We start from the raw sequence: 15,677 nt of genomic DNA, 5'->3' as shown, positions 1-15,677 counted from the left end.
GAGTAGCCATCAAATCAACAGATGGACTGTTGTGGTATCACAGTACTTGTATTCAAACAACTTTTATTTTATTTAATAATGGCCCCCAAATGCAAGAGTAGTGGTGCTAGCAATTTGGCTATGCCAAGAAGCCATCAAATGCTTCTTTAAGTGAAAAGATGAAAGTACTCAATAAGGAAAGAAATAAAATCATATGCTGAGTTTGTTGTGATCTATGATAAGAACAAATCTTCTATCTGTGATATTGTGAAGAAGAAAAAAGAAATTTGTGCACAGTATATATATTTATACACCCCCCCCCCACACACACACAGACACATATATATGGCTTGGTATTGTCTAAGGTGTCAGACATCCACTGGAAATCTTGGAACATGTCCTCCTTGGATAAGGTGGGGGGACCACTCAATGTCTTATTTGATTGTAGATGTAATAGATGACAATATTTTTTACACAGCTGACAATGAGGAATGGTAAATGTGACATGCAAGTTAAACAAAGCTAACCATTTGTGTATATAACTGAAAGTCTTCACATAAAAAATAAAAATAAAATGTAAAAACAGGACTACAAGGTATTTGTCCTTCTTGGTCATTGGTGAATGGCAGAATGGGCAGAATGGGGAGAGATTCCTAAAACTTAAGTACCAGAAACTAGAAACAGATTCCATGATATGGACAGTTTATTACATTAGAAAGTTGACATTTCAAATCAACAGGATAAAGACAAATTGCTTAATAGATGGAGGGAAAACTAGGTAGAAACCTCAAAAAATGTGAAGCTGAAGCCCTTACACCAAAATAAAATCCAGATCAATGAAAGGTTTGAATATAAAAATTTTTGAAGAAAGAAGAGATGTTTTAAAAGTTTTACACTATAAGATATTTTTCTTTTTTTCTTTTTTTTTTTTTTTTGAGACGGAGTTTCGCCCTTGTTACCCAGGCTGGAGTGCAATGGCGCGATCTCGGCTCACCGCAACCTCCACCTCCTGGGCTCAGGCAATTCTCCTGCCTCAGCCTCCTGAGTAGCTGGGATTACAGGCACGTGCCACAATGCCCAGCTAATTTTTTGCACTTTTAGTAGAGACAGGGTTTCACCATGTTGACCAGGATGGTCTCGATCTCTCGACCTCGTGATCCACCCGCCTCGGCCTCCCAAACTGCTAGGATTACAGGCTTGAGCCACCGCGCCCGGCAAGATATTTTTCTGATTATACACAACCCAGAAGAAAAAGCAAAGCCATTAAATGTTTTCTGAAACTCTTATACAGCAAAAAATAGCATCAACAAATCTGGAGAGGGCTCCAGGTTTTTCCCACCCACCACCTTAGCAGAGCAGCTCTGCATTTATCAGTTTTATATATTGGTGCACTATGTAAGATTCCGTTTGACAAAATGTTCCATTGCTAGAATAAGAGTGAGACTAAGAATAAGAAGTTAAACACCACTCTCTCTGCACACTGAGGCCCAAAGCTGGTAAATGACCTAAAGTCACAAAGGTAGCAGCAGCAGGTTTCCAGACTTTTTGTGCAATTTTTTTTTCTTTTTACTATCTTTTTGGGAAGATTAAATGAAACATTAGACTAACCATTGAAATAAATCCTTTTTTACACTAACAAAATAAACAGCATTTTTTTGTTTATTGTTATTCGTTTTTTTTTTTGTTTTGTTTTTTGTTTTTTGTTTTTTTTTGAGATAGAGTTTCACTCTTGTTACCCAGGCTGGAGTGCAATGGCGTGATCTCGGCTCACCGCAACCTCTGCCTCCTGGGTTCCGGCAATTCTCCTGCCTCAGCCTCCCGAGTAGCTGGGACTACAGGCATGCACCACCATGCCCAGCTAATTTTTTGTATTTTTAGTAGAGACGGGGTTTCACCATGTTGACCAGGATGGTGTTGATCTCTTGACCTCGTGATCCACCCGCCTCGGCCTCCCAAAGTGCTGGGATTACAGGCGTGAGCCACCGCGCCTGGCCGTTTTTGTTTTTTTGTTGAGACAGAGAGTCTCTCTCTGTCACCAGGCTGGAGTGCAGTGGCGCAATCTCGGCTCACTGTAACTAACCTCTGCCTCCTGGGTTCAAGGGATTCTCCTGCTTCAGCTTCCAGAGTAGCTGGGACTACAGGTGTGTGCCACCATGCCCAGCTGGTCTCGAACTCCTGATGTCAGGTGATCCACCTGCCTTGGCCTCCCAAAGTGCTGGGATTACAGGCATAAGCCACTGTGCCCAGCCTAAAGTTATTTTTAAATTCCTCCTACATTTCCAAATTCACTAGAAACATTTAACATACTAGTGAAATCTGGCATAATGCACTGATGTCATCCAAATTTCCAAAGCATTTTATTATAAAGTATCACCTTTGAAGCGATTCCAGAGCAGAGATACCACAGTTAGTATATCATAACTCAAGCAAGCCTTTTTGCATTCTAGTCTCATTAAAGTTACTTTATGAAAAAAAATATAAATGCATATATAAGATTTGATGTATTATATTTAACTATTTTTCAGTCAGAACAATTAATAGCTCAACTGTTCTTGTATAAGCATTAATGGCCCAATTTTTTTTTTTTTTTTTGAGATGAAGTCTTATTGCTTAGGCTGGAGTACAGTGGTGCCATCTCGACTCACTGTAACCTCCATCTCCTGGGTTTAAGCTATTCTCCTGCCTCAGCCTCTTGAGTAGCTGGGATTACAGGCATGTGCCACCATGCCCAGCTAATTTTTGTATTTTCAGTAGAAATGGGGTTTCGCCATATTGGCCAGGATGGTCTCGAAACTCCTGACCTTAAGTGATCCGCCCACCCTGGCCTCCAAAAAGCACTGAGATTACAGGTGTGAACCACAATGTCCAGCCCAATTATGTTTTGAAGCACAAAATAAAGTTATCTCTCATTAAGAAAAGATAATCTTCCCTTTACTTATTAATCAAGTTTTTTGTAGTCTCAGAATTACCACTTTTGTGCCTTTTCATTCAACAGCTGAGATTTTAAAAGCAAAAGTTTATCTGTAAAAAATTCTTGTCATTTTGTGAACAAATATCAAATTGTCTCCATGAATTAGTTCATTTTCACCCAACTGTTAGGAAATGACTGTTTTACACTAACATCTTAAAGCATTAAGATTACTGCTTAATTTATTACATTCACCATAATTACATAAAGAAATCTGAAAGTGCTCAGAAAACTAATAAAAAGATTAGAAACGGTTTATAGTGAACTAGTCTACAAATTATGTTCATTATAAAAATAGTTATACTCTAGAAATAGAACTCGTTATAGACCCAATTAATATCATCCAACAAAGATGATCTTGTTCAAACTACCTCATTAGGGGCTAAGAAAGCTTTTGAAGTTTAACTAGAGCAATATTCTCTGGTACCTAACAAATTTCTGTTTAATCTTCATGTTTGTGAGTGGATCAACTTCATTTTATAAAAAGTTTAGAAGCTTTATGTAAGTCCTAACCAATAAGTCACAAACATTTTACTCTTTAAATATACTGAAAAGTAAACTTCAAGTATTTTTAACAGTAAACTATCCAGTAAAAATCCAGTGCAGAGTAAAAATCCAGTTTGAAGATTTTATTTATTAATTTTTGGGTTTCAGGCTTTAAAGTGTTTTATTTATTTTTAGTTTTGTAAATTATTTATTTTCCAATTTTTATTTTAGGTTCAAGGACTACATGTGCAAGTTTGTTACATGGGTAAACTGGGTGTTGAGAGTGTACTGATAATTTTGTCACCCAGATTATCAATATAACAGGTAGTTTTTCAATCTTTACCCTCCTCCCACCTTCAACACTCAAATAGGACCCAGTTTGAGGATTTTACGAAGTTAAGAAAAATATTTTTACTCCAATTCTTAAGAACAGGCGTCCCCAAACTTTTTACACAGGGGGCCAGTTCACTGTCCCTCAGACCGTTGGAGGGCTGCCACATACTGTGCTCCTCTCACTGACCACCAATGAAAGAGGTGCCCCTTCCTGAAGTGCGGCAGCGGCCGGATAAATGGCCTCAGGGGGCCGCATGCTGGGCCGTAGTTTGGGGATGCCTGCTTAAGAAGAATGTAAAATTTCATGCAAACAGCAATTGGGCAGATTGAAACAAAAACCAAGTGACAATACCACACTTATCTGAATCCTGGAATAAAAACCAGTTCGTTAAGAGTCCTGTGGCAGGGATTTGATGTAGCTAATTGTCTTAAGCAATAAGTCACATAAACAGTGTCTCCAAGTGATCACTGATGTTAGTTCAAAAAAAGGTCTCCATGGTGTATATGTGCCACATTTTCTTTTTTTATTTTTATTTTTTTTATTTTTATTTTTTATTTTTTATTTATTTTTTATGAGATGGAGTTTCACTCTTGTTACCCAGGCTGGAGTGCAATGGCGCGATCTCGGCTCACTGCAACCTCCGCCTCCTGGGTTCAAGCAATTCTCCTGCCTCAGCCTCCTGAGTAACTGGGATTACAGGCACGCATCACCATGCCCAGCTTATTTTTTGTATTTTTAGTAGAGATGGGGTTTCACCATGTTGACCAGGATGGTCTCGATCTCTTGACCTCGTGATCCACCCGCCTCGGCCTCCCATTCTTGACCTCATGATCCACCCGCCTCGGCCTCCCAAAGTGCTGGGATTACAGGCTTGAGCCACCGCGCCCGGCTCCACATTTTCTTTATTCAGTCTATCATTGATGTTGGGTTGGTTCCAAGTCTTTGCTATTGACAATATTGCTGCAATAAATATACGTGTGTATGTGTCTTTACAGTAGAATGATTTATAATCCTTCGGGTATATTCCCAGTAAGGGATTGCTGGGTCAAATGGTATTTCTGGTTCTAGACCCTTCAGGAATCACCACAGTCTTCCACAATGGCTGAACTAATTGACACTCCCACCAAGCGTGTAAAAGCATTCCTATTTCTTCACATTCTCTCCAGCATCTGCTGTTTCTTGACTTTTTAGTGATTGCCATCCTAACCGGTGTTACGGTTTTGATTTGCATTTCTCCAATGACCAGTGATGATGTATACCTATGTAACAAACCTGCACATTCAGCACATGTATCCCAGAACTTAAAGTAAAAATTTAAAAAAAAAATTATTTTTTTAAAAAAGTTCTCATGGTGGTGCATGTCTGTAATCCCAGCTACTTGGGAGGCTGAGTCGGGAGGGTCACTTGAGACCAAGTGCATTTTTTTTTTTTTCTTGAAACGGAGTCTTGCACTGCCGACCAGGCTAGAGTGCAGTGGCACAATCTTGATTCACTGCAACCTCTGCCTCCCAGGTTCAAGTGATTCTCCTGCTTCAGCCTCCCGAGCAGCTAGGACTACAGGTGTGCGCCATTACACCCAGCTAATTTTTTGGATTTTTAGTAGAGATGGGGTTTCACTATATTGGCCAGGCTGGTCTGGAACTCCTGACCTCATGATCTGCCTGCCTTGGTCTCCCAAAGTGCTGTGATTACAGGTGTGAGTCACTATGCCTGGCTGATACCAAGTGTTGGAGGCCAGAAGGGTAATAGAGCGAGTCCCCCATGTCAACATTAAAAAAAAAAAAATCATAGTCCAAAGATACTGGGTTCTTCTACTTTCTTTGACTGACCTACATCCCAATAATTTTAGGGGAGGTACTTCAGCTTCTTTCATCTATAAAACTTCTTGAGTAATGAATAGGACATTATTATTATTCAAAAATTGGGCACCTCCCCATTCATCTTTTTTCAAAGCTCTTAAGAACCAAAATATTTTATTTATTTATTTATGAGACACGCCTCACTCTGTTGCTCACACTGGAGAGCAGTGGCATGATCATGGCCCAATGCAGCCTCAATCTCCCAGTCTCAAGTCATCCTCCCGCCTCAGCCTCCCAAGTACCTGGAACTACAGGCATGCACAACCATGCCTGGCTAATTATCACATTTTTTTGTAGGGACAGGGTTTCACCATGTTGCCCAGGCTGGCCTCAACTCCTGAACTCAACTGACTGACCCACCTAGGCCTCTCAAAGTGCTGGGATTAGAGGCATGTGCCACTGTTCCCAGCCCTGAAATACTTTATTCTATCCTTACAGTTGATAAAACCTTCTTTATTTATAATTAATATAGCTCTTCATAATTATCATTCTGTGTCTTCTATGGAATAGAGGACATTCAGCATTTTTCTTGAAATAATTTAGCATTCATTTGAATTCATCCCTTAGTTTTATTTTCTAGGTTAAAAACCCCAAACTGGCCGGGCGCGGTGGCTCAAGCCTGTAATCCCAGCACTTTGGGAGGCCGAGGCGGGTGGATCACGAGGTCAAGAGATCGAGACCATCCTGGTCAACATGGTGAAACCCCGTCTCTACTAAAGGTGCAAAAAATTAGCTGGGCATGGTGGCGTGTGCCTGTAATCCCAGCTACTCCGGAGGCTGAGGCAGGAGAATTGCCAGAACCCAGGAGGTGGAGGTTGCGGTGAGCCGAGATCACGCCATTGCACTCCAGCCTGGGTAACAAGAGTGAAACTCCGTCTCAAAAAAAAAAAAAAAAAAAAACAAACCCAAATTATTCTCATCTTTAGTCATGTGTTCTATCACTAAAACAATTATTACTGTGGCATTTTCTTTGTCACAAAGTGTGGTGATAAAAGTTGGATACAAAATTTTATAAGAAGCCAGTTATGGTGCCTCACACCTGTAGTCTCAGCTCTTTGGGAGGCTGAAGTGGGAAGACCACTTGAGTCCAGGAGGTCAAGGCTGCAGTGAGTCATGACTGCCCACTGCACTACATCCTGTATGACAGAGTGAAACCCTCTTTCAAAAATTTAAGAAAGATGTATCACAGATCTGACATGTTCTATTTTTCTATTATACATCAAAATAAGTATATTCTCATTAATACAGAAAATATTCATGACCTGTCTGAAATTATCTTGTGTATGGTACTCATGACAAACAATAAGAAATTCACTTTATTTTGGTTTTGTGTCTCAGTCACTTTAGACAGTGAGTAGATACATCCAAAGTAATGGAAAAATCAGACTCACATGGGCATCTTTATTACACTAGACAGTTTCACACTCCATTCCCCCAGATTTGAGTTTCCAAGATTGGTGGAAAGTTTGTTTGGAATTTCCTTACTTATTTGCCAATTTAATTAATGGACCTGTGACTTCTCAATACTCACTGTGAGGGTAGCATCCTCGGAACAGCATTCCAATCTCATTGGCCTGCAAAGCCCATATGTCCGTCTGGCTCAGAAAGGAGGTGATCATATGCAACCTGAAGTGTAAAATACGATGTTTTTGTTTGTTTTTTTGTTTTTGTTTTGTTTTTTAAAGACAGGATCTTACTTTGTCACCCAGGCTGGAGTACAGTGACTCTATGATGGCTCACTGCAGCTTCAACCTCCCTAGGCTCAGGTGATCCTCCTGCCTCAAGCCCCCAAGTAGCTAGGACTACAGGCATGTGCCACCACACCTGGCTAATTTTTGTTTTTGTTTTTGTTTGTTTTGTTTTTGTAGATACAGGGTTTCGCCATGTTGCCTGGGCTAGCCTACTCTATTTTTTTGAGAAGGATATCTTGGCCAGGCGTGGTTCAAGCGATCTGCCCACCTTGGTCTCCTGTGCTGGCATTACAGGCGTGACCCACCATGCCTGGCAACACAATCTTAAGTGTCACTGAAATCTAGTATTTCACTTGTGTTTATTTTAGAAAAAAAAAAAAATAACATAGAAGGAAATGACATTGGTTGCATATAAATTGCTTTCTTCCCCAATCCCACATGCTGGTTACTATGAATTTTGAGTTCTGCTAACTACATTACCTTTCCCATGTAACATATCCTCATTGAGTTTCATTTTACTGAAGTGTGAATGAAGAGTTTGAAAGTATGCAAAAAAGGATGGATAACTCTAGAGGAAAAATGTGCCCAAGTCATGAATTGGAATTTCAGAAAAGAAAAAATATAAATGGCCAACAACTATGAAACACATTCAATCTTATTAGTAATTAGAAACAGATAAATTAAAACAAATAATATATAACTATTTTCATTAGATTGTCAAAAATAAGTCTAACAACATTGTTAGTGATGTCACAGAGTAATGAGATATTTTTAACATCATGTTGGAATACAATTTGGTACGATCTAGTAAAATTGACATGTATGTCTTATAAGGAATCTAGCAATTTTACTTCTAGATCTTTTACTTGAGAATCTCTTGATCGGATACACTAGGAGACACATAAAATATTCACAGTAGCATTGTTCATAAATAGCAAAAAATTGGAAACAACCCAAATGTCCATCAACTAGAGAACAGATAGTGACAGCCATATAACAGTGAAAAGTCTGGAGAAGAGAGATGCACAGACAATATAAATTTGCAAGTCTTCAGCATGTAGTTCGTAATTCAGATTTTAAGCCTGAAAGAAATAATCTATGGAGCCCTGTAGCATGAGAAGAGAAATGGGTGAAGGGTGACAGAGGAAGAGGGGCTGGGATATCCCTCTCTCTCTCTCTTTTTTTAAAATCACCAAAGGCACTAGACTGGATTTTATTTTTTACAGAGATGGCATTTCACCATGTTAGCCAGGATGGTCTCGATCTCTTGACCTTATGATCTGCCTGCCTCAGCCTCCCAAAGTGCTGGGATTACAGGCATCAGCCACCACACCCAGCCAAGATATCCTTATCAAAAAAAGTAGAGTAGAAGAAATAAAGGCACATAAAATCTGTTTTAATAATCATGTAATATCAGTTTCCTTTTTCTATTGTAGATTGAATGCTATTTTCTGTCTTCCTTAATTTTTTTTATTAAACATCTTTTTTTTTTTTTTTTAAAGAGGAAAACTGTTTTTTAAAATAGTTACCATCTTTTTTTTTTTTTTTTTAATCTTAAGAATATACTGGGCCAGGTGAGGTAGCTTATGCCTATAATCCTAGCACTTTGGGCAGTCGAGGTGGGTGGATCACTTGAGGTCAGGAGTTCAAGACCAAATTGGCTAATAGGGTGAAACCCCATCTCTACTAAAAACACAAAAATTAGCTGGGCGTGGTGGCATGCACCTGCAACCCCAGCTACTAGGGAGGCTGAGGGAGAAGAATCATTTGAACTAAGGAGGTGGAGGTTACAGAGAGCCGGAGATCGTGCTACCACACTCCAGCCTGGGCAACAGAGCAAGACTCTGTCTCAAAAACAAAACAAAACAAAAATAATATACCAGTTTCTGAACTTTAAGGAAAATCAATTTGTAATCATTTGATTTACTCGATATATTTTATCCACTTTACTAGAATATAGTAAATTAAATTCTAGAGCTTCTTAAAAACAGAGGTTATGCTTCTCGTCTAGTAGTAACTTGAATATATACTCTGGATTCTGATTTATTCACTGTATGGTGTTCTTTCTTTGCAGATGCTAAGACAATTCTTCACTGAATTATTAGATCAAACAGTCAAAGATAACTAAGGAAATTACCTGAAAAGATTACATTTTATTGACACCAAGGATAGACTACATCACCAAAAAAAATTTATGGCAATATCAGTAGTGCCTTTTCAATTAAATGACAAATTGGAAGTGTTTAACAACATATGGTCGCTTTTCCTTGACATATATGATTAAGAATGTATCTTTTTATCAAAATGTAAAATGCCATCTGGCAGAAGTAACAATTACTCTATTGGCCTTATACATTAACTTAATTCACTGTAGTTTAACATGTAAATATTTTCCTATTTTTTTCTTTTTCTTTTGCTGGGTCTATATTTACAATGCTCAAAAACTGTATAACTCAAAAACCATAATTAAATATGACAAAGCTGATTTTAAATTTTGAAATAAAACAATGTTTCCTAAAAATTCAATTTCTTAAAAATTTTTAAAAATTTTAAATGGTAACATTCCTTTTTGATATTCATAATTGTAACTGTGGGTAATCTGAAAATCTCCTCTTACAATTTCGTACTAGACATATAGTCATACTTTGTATATGAAAGGATCTGTCGTTAAGAGCTCTTTATAAATAGGAAGAAATATTTACAGTGAGGTCGATACAAGGTTTTGAACATGTATGTAGTAATGCCACTAGTCAGTCATTCATTCATTTACTAAACCTGTCAGATTCAGTGGATATCAAATGAGCAGGAAGGCTTCTCCTTGATACAATACAATGTACATTATAAATTTAATAATGTGGACTTTTGTCATTTTATGATTTTAGAAAACATATTAAATATCTCACAATTCTGTATACTGTTGTGGTTTCCAAAGCCACCTTGGGACTAACCCAAACAATAACTGCTTTAAGCATTAGCATGTGGACTGGGCGCTGTAACTCACACCTGTAATCCCAGCACTTTGGGAGACTGAAGTGGGAGGGTCACTTGAACCCAGAGTTCGAGACCAGCCTGGGCAACATGGTGAAACCCTGTCTCTACGAGAAATATAAAAAAATCAGCTGGCTTGGTGGTGCACACCTTTAATTCCAGCTACTTGGTGGGCTAAGGTGCAAGAATCGCCTAAGTTGGGGAGGCAGAAGTTGCAGTGAGCTGAGATCGTGCTACTGCACTCCAGCCTGGGTGACAAAGTGAGACTCTGTCTCAAGGAAAAAAAAAAAAAATTAGCATATAATATTTGTATCAGTTATGTAGCTATACAAATTTAAATTTTCTTTCTTTTTTTTTTTTTAAAGGAATCAATTATTTCAAGAGGAGCTATATCTGGATTAAAATGGTCCTGACCTTTTAAAGTATTCTTAGAAGCAAAGTATCTCCAATACCTAAAATTAATTGTAAATATCTACTATGTCCAGGCCATGCTGTCAGCTGTTAAGAATTTTAAAGTTTAGATGGTAAGGCAGACAAGTAAATCAAGAATTACAGAGTAGGACTACAGGGTAAAATTATATGGGAGGGTATTAACTGATCAACACCCACTCCAAAATGTGGGATAGAGTATAGGGACAGGAAATGAGAGAAAAGACATTCAGACTGTAGAAACTATAGGTCTGAAGATTGTGAGGCATATGACAGCATGATTTAATAACAAATACTTTGGTATGGCTAAAAGAATGGGGGGAAATAACAAATTTGACTTTTTATTTTCAATCAACTTTATGGAGGCATAATCTATCATAAATGTACCCATTTTTAGTGTACAATTTGATTAGTTTTCACAAACTATCACCAAGATAAAAATATAGAATATAGGATAACTGTGTAGTTAATCCTCCCACCTAACTGTACTATGAACAACAAAGACAACAAGTGATCTGCTTTCTGTCACTGTGTATTTGATTTGATTTGTATAGTATGCACTCTTTTGTTTCTTACTTTTCCTCAGTGTGATGTTTTTGAAATTCATCCATTTTCTTGCATATATATAGTAGTTTCCTTTTTCTTACTAACATTGTGTTGTAAAGGCATACCAGATATTATTTATTCACCAGTTGGCAAATATTTAGATTGTGTCTAGTTTATGGCTTTTATTAATAAAGTTGCTATGAACTGTTGTGGTTAAGTCTTGGTATGGAGATATGCTTGTATTTGTTTTTGGTAAATATAAAGTGGAGTTTCTAGGTCAAATGGTAATTTTTAAATTTATTTTTTAAATGCCAGAACAATTTCTAAAAGTGGTTGTGGTATTTTTTTTTTTTTTTTTTGAGACGGAGTTTCGCTCTTGTTACCCAGGCTGGAGTGCAATAGCGCGATCTCGGCTCACCGCAACCTCCGCCTCCTGGGTTCAGGCAATTCTCCTGCCTCAGCCTCCTGAGTAGCTGGGATTACAGGCACGCGCCACCATGCCCAGCTAATTTTTTGTATTTTTAGTAGAGACGGGGTTTCACCATGTTGACCAGGATGGTCTCGATCTCTCGACCTCGTGATCCACCCGCCTCGGCCTCCCAAAGTGCTGGGATTACAGGCTCGAGCCACCGCGCCCGGCACTGGTTGTAGTATTTTAATTACTATGCAGATGATATGATTTTTAATCTATTTACTTTCAACCTGTGTCATTGAATCTAAAGTGTAACTCTGTGGACAGATATAGTTAGAATTTTTTTTTTTTAGCTTATTTTGCCAATCTCTGCCTCTTAATTGGAGTTTCTATTCCATTTATATTCAATATATTGACTGATGTGAATCCTGAAAAAGCTAATTCTTCAAGATGGATTCTGAGTGACTAACTGGTCCTAAACTCAAAATGGAGCCAAGCAGCTATTTGCTGACTAGAGGTCACACACATACATACTCTGCATTCTTAGACAAAGTACAAGCTTATAGACTTAGCTATCTGTTCCTGTTTACATTGACTCAATCAACAACTGCTAGAAAGTCTCATTTCACCACAGGGACCTAACTGATAAGACTGTGACATGCATCAACCAATGAAAACTAAACAAGCTGTCATTCCTCATTTGCATAGCAGACTAGAGAGGGAGACTAGGAAGGAACTTTCTCTAAAGAAGACAATCTTTCTGTTTTCTTGGGCCACATCTTTGTTTGGTACAAAAGACTGCATTGCTTTGGTTAGGAAACAATTCAGTGGAATAAAGTATCTTTTTTTTTTTTTTTTTTTAATTTCTCGAGACAGGATTTCACTGTGTCACCAAGGCTGGGAGTGCAATGACGTGATCAGGGCTCACTGCAGACTTTACCTCCTGGGCTCAAGTGATCCTCCTACCTCAGCTGCCTGAGCAGCTGGGACTACAGGCAGGTGCCACCATATCCAGCTAATTTGTTGTATTTTTTAGCAGACATAGAGTTTTGTAATGTTGCCCACGCTCATCATGAACTCTTGGACTCAAGCAATCCTCCAGCCTTGGCCTCCCAAAGTGCTGTGATTTGAGGTGTGAGCCACTATGCCCAAACTTTTTCTTTTTCAAGGAAAATCCTTTGAAGTGGATTGTTGACACTGATAAGGTAGGATTTACGTTTGCCATTTTGCTATTTGTTTTATGTCCTGTGTCTTTTTTATTCCTCCATTTCTTAAATACTGCAGCCCTTTGTTGTGTGGTATATATTTTCTAGTGTGCCATTTTAATTTCCTTGTCCTTTATTCATATATTTTAAAAGCATTTTCTTAGCAGTTGTTCTCAGGATTATAATTAACAAGTTATAACAATCTAGTTTGGATTAATAACTATTTCAATAGAACACAAAAACTTGCTACTATATGGCTTCATTCCTCCATTATTCTTTCCCTCCTTCCTCTCCCTTCTGTTACTGTCATATTAGTATCTTACAATAAGCCCATAAAGACTTATAAATATTGCTTTATGCAGTTGTTTTTTAAATCAAAAAGGAAGAGTTACGAATAAAAAAAATTTAGACTTTTATCTTTACTTATGTAGTTACTTTTACATGTGTTGTTAGTCCTTCATGTGGACTTGAATTACCGTCTAGTGTCAATTTAATTCTGAAGGACTCCCTTTAGTATTTCTTGTGAGGAAAATGTCCTAACAACAAATTCTGTCTTTGTATATACATACATTTTGGGAAAGTATTAATACCTTCTTCACTTTTGAAGGATAGTTTTGCTAAAGGTAAAATTCTTACTTGCTGATCTTTTTCTTTCAGCACTTTGAATATGTCATACCACTGCTTTTTGACTTTTATGGCATCAACTGTAAATCTTATGGAGGATTATGTGATGAGTGGCTTCTCTCCTGCCACTTTCAAGAGTTTCCCTTTGCTTTTGACTTTGGTTAATTAAAATGTGTTGAGGTATAAATTTGTTTATGTTACCTGGCATTTGTTGAGCTTCTTGGATGTGTAGATAAGCATTTCTCATTAAATTTAAGGAGTTTTTGGTCTCTCTCTCTTTTTTTTTTTTTTTTTTTTTTTGAGATGCATCTTCCTCTGTTGCCCAGGCTGGAGTGCAATGGCATCATCTCAGCTCACTGCAACCTCTGCCTCCCAGGTTCAAGTGATTCTCCTCCCTCCTCGCGAGTAGCTGGGATTATAGGCACACATTAACACACCCGGCTAATTTTTGTATTTTTAGTAGAGACAGGGTTTCACCACGTTGGCCAGGCTAGTCTCAAACCCTTGACCTCAGGTGACCCACCTGCCTTGTCTTCCCAAAGTGCTGGGATTACAGGCATGAGCCACCATACCCTGCCATTCTTTATTCAAGTATTATGTCTGCCCTTTTCTTCCCCCCACCTTTGAAACTCACATATGCACATATTGGTATGCTTGTGTCCCACAGGTCTCTGAGGCTTTGTTCATGTTTCGTCTTTCTCTTTTCAATCTGTTCCCCAGACTAGAAAACTTCAACTGACCTATACAGGTATTGAAGTTTGCTTTTTTTTTTTCTCCCTGCTCAAATCTGGGATTGAGCCCCTCTAGTGAACTTTTCACTTTATTATATTTTTTTTGCTATTTTTATTTTAAAAAATTTAAAAAAATTTTGTTTCTGTTATGGCATATTATACTTTGTTTTGAGATGCAGTTTTGCTCTTGTTGCCCAGGCTGGAGTGCAAATCTTGGCTCACTGCAGCCTCCGCCTCCCAGGTTGAAGCGATTCTCCTGCCTCAGCCTCCCAAGTGGCTGGGATTATAGGCATGCACCACCATGCCCAGCTAATTTCGTATTTTTAGTAGAGACGGGGTTTATCCATGTTGGTCAGGCTGGTCTTAAACTCCCGACCTCAGGTGATCCACCTGCCTCGGCCTCCCAAAGTGCTGGGATTACAGGCATGAGCCACCGCACCAGCATGGCATATTATACTTTTAACTCCAGAATTATTTGGGTTTTAAAATATAATTGATCTTTATCATCTATTTGATGAAACATCTCATATTTTCCTCTAGTTCTTTAGACGTGGTTTCCCTTACCTTTTAATATATTGAAAATATCTGATTTAAAGCCTTTTTATTTACTAAGTCCAGCATGTAGGCTTCCTCAGGGTTAGGTTCTATTGATTGTTATCCTGTGTATGGGCCATATATTCTTGTTTCTTTTCATGTTTCATAACTATTTTGAAAACTGAACATTTTAAACACTATAATGTGTAACCGGAAATCAGATTCTACCCGCTCCCCAAGAGTCATTGTTACTTGTTTGTTGTAGTAGTTGTTGGTTTAGGGACTTTTCTGAACTCATTCTATTTTCTTTTTTTTTAGAGACAAGGTCTGAGTTGGTGACTCAAGGGATCCTCTGGCCTTAGTTGCCTGAGTAGCTGGGACTACACATGTGTGCCATTGCACCTAGCTTACGAACTCTTTCTTTAAAGTCTGCAATTTTTATTTTGTGTGACCACTCAGGTTTCTGCTCGGTTAGCTTAGTGGTCAGCTACTGATTAGAGAGACAGGTTTCCTTAAACACCTTCAACCAAAAAAAATCTCCCAGTCTTTCCCAAGGGGTTTAGTATCTATGTTGAGAGATGCCTTCAACAATCAGCCAAACACTTTATATTAGGTAATTGCACTGAAATAACAAAACCACAATTACTCTGGCACCAACCAACCAAATAATTCTGCCTTAACCTTCACTTCTTGCTTCTGTAGTGCCTCAAGGTCAGTGAGAGTTTAGAGCTCAGATGCTTCTGTAGTGCCTCAAGGTCAGCCAGACAGCTCAGGGCCTCCTCAGGCTTTTCTTGAGTGTTCACATGACCCTAGGTATGTGCACACCCTAAGCACCTTCTACAGTCTCAGGAATATGTTAAGAGTTTTTCAAAGCCCTATGAACGTCTTATT

General features: G+C 38.4%; 1 protein-coding gene across 1 annotated transcript in view; it reads right to left on the bottom strand.

Moving 5' to 3' along the window:
• The window catches only part of LOC104649919 (uncharacterized), a 71,617-nt gene that overhangs the window by 48,277 nt on the left and 7,663 nt on the right, over nucleotides 1–15,677 (bottom strand). Inside the window, exon 3 of the mRNA XM_074400177.1 lies at nucleotides 7,158–7,252. The gene's annotated coding sequence lies outside the window, so the exon portion shown is untranslated. The remainder of the gene's footprint in view (nucleotides 1–7,157; nucleotides 7,253–15,677) is intronic.

The sequence above is a fragment of the Saimiri boliviensis genome, chromosome 5, assembly GCF_048565385.1.
Source record: "Saimiri boliviensis isolate mSaiBol1 chromosome 5, mSaiBol1.pri, whole genome shotgun sequence".
In the NCBI taxonomy this organism is placed as follows: Eukaryota; Metazoa; Chordata; class Mammalia; order Primates; family Cebidae; genus Saimiri; species Saimiri boliviensis.
Note: the sequence above shows the minus strand (reverse complement) of the source record. Positions and strands in the feature narration are given on the sequence as shown.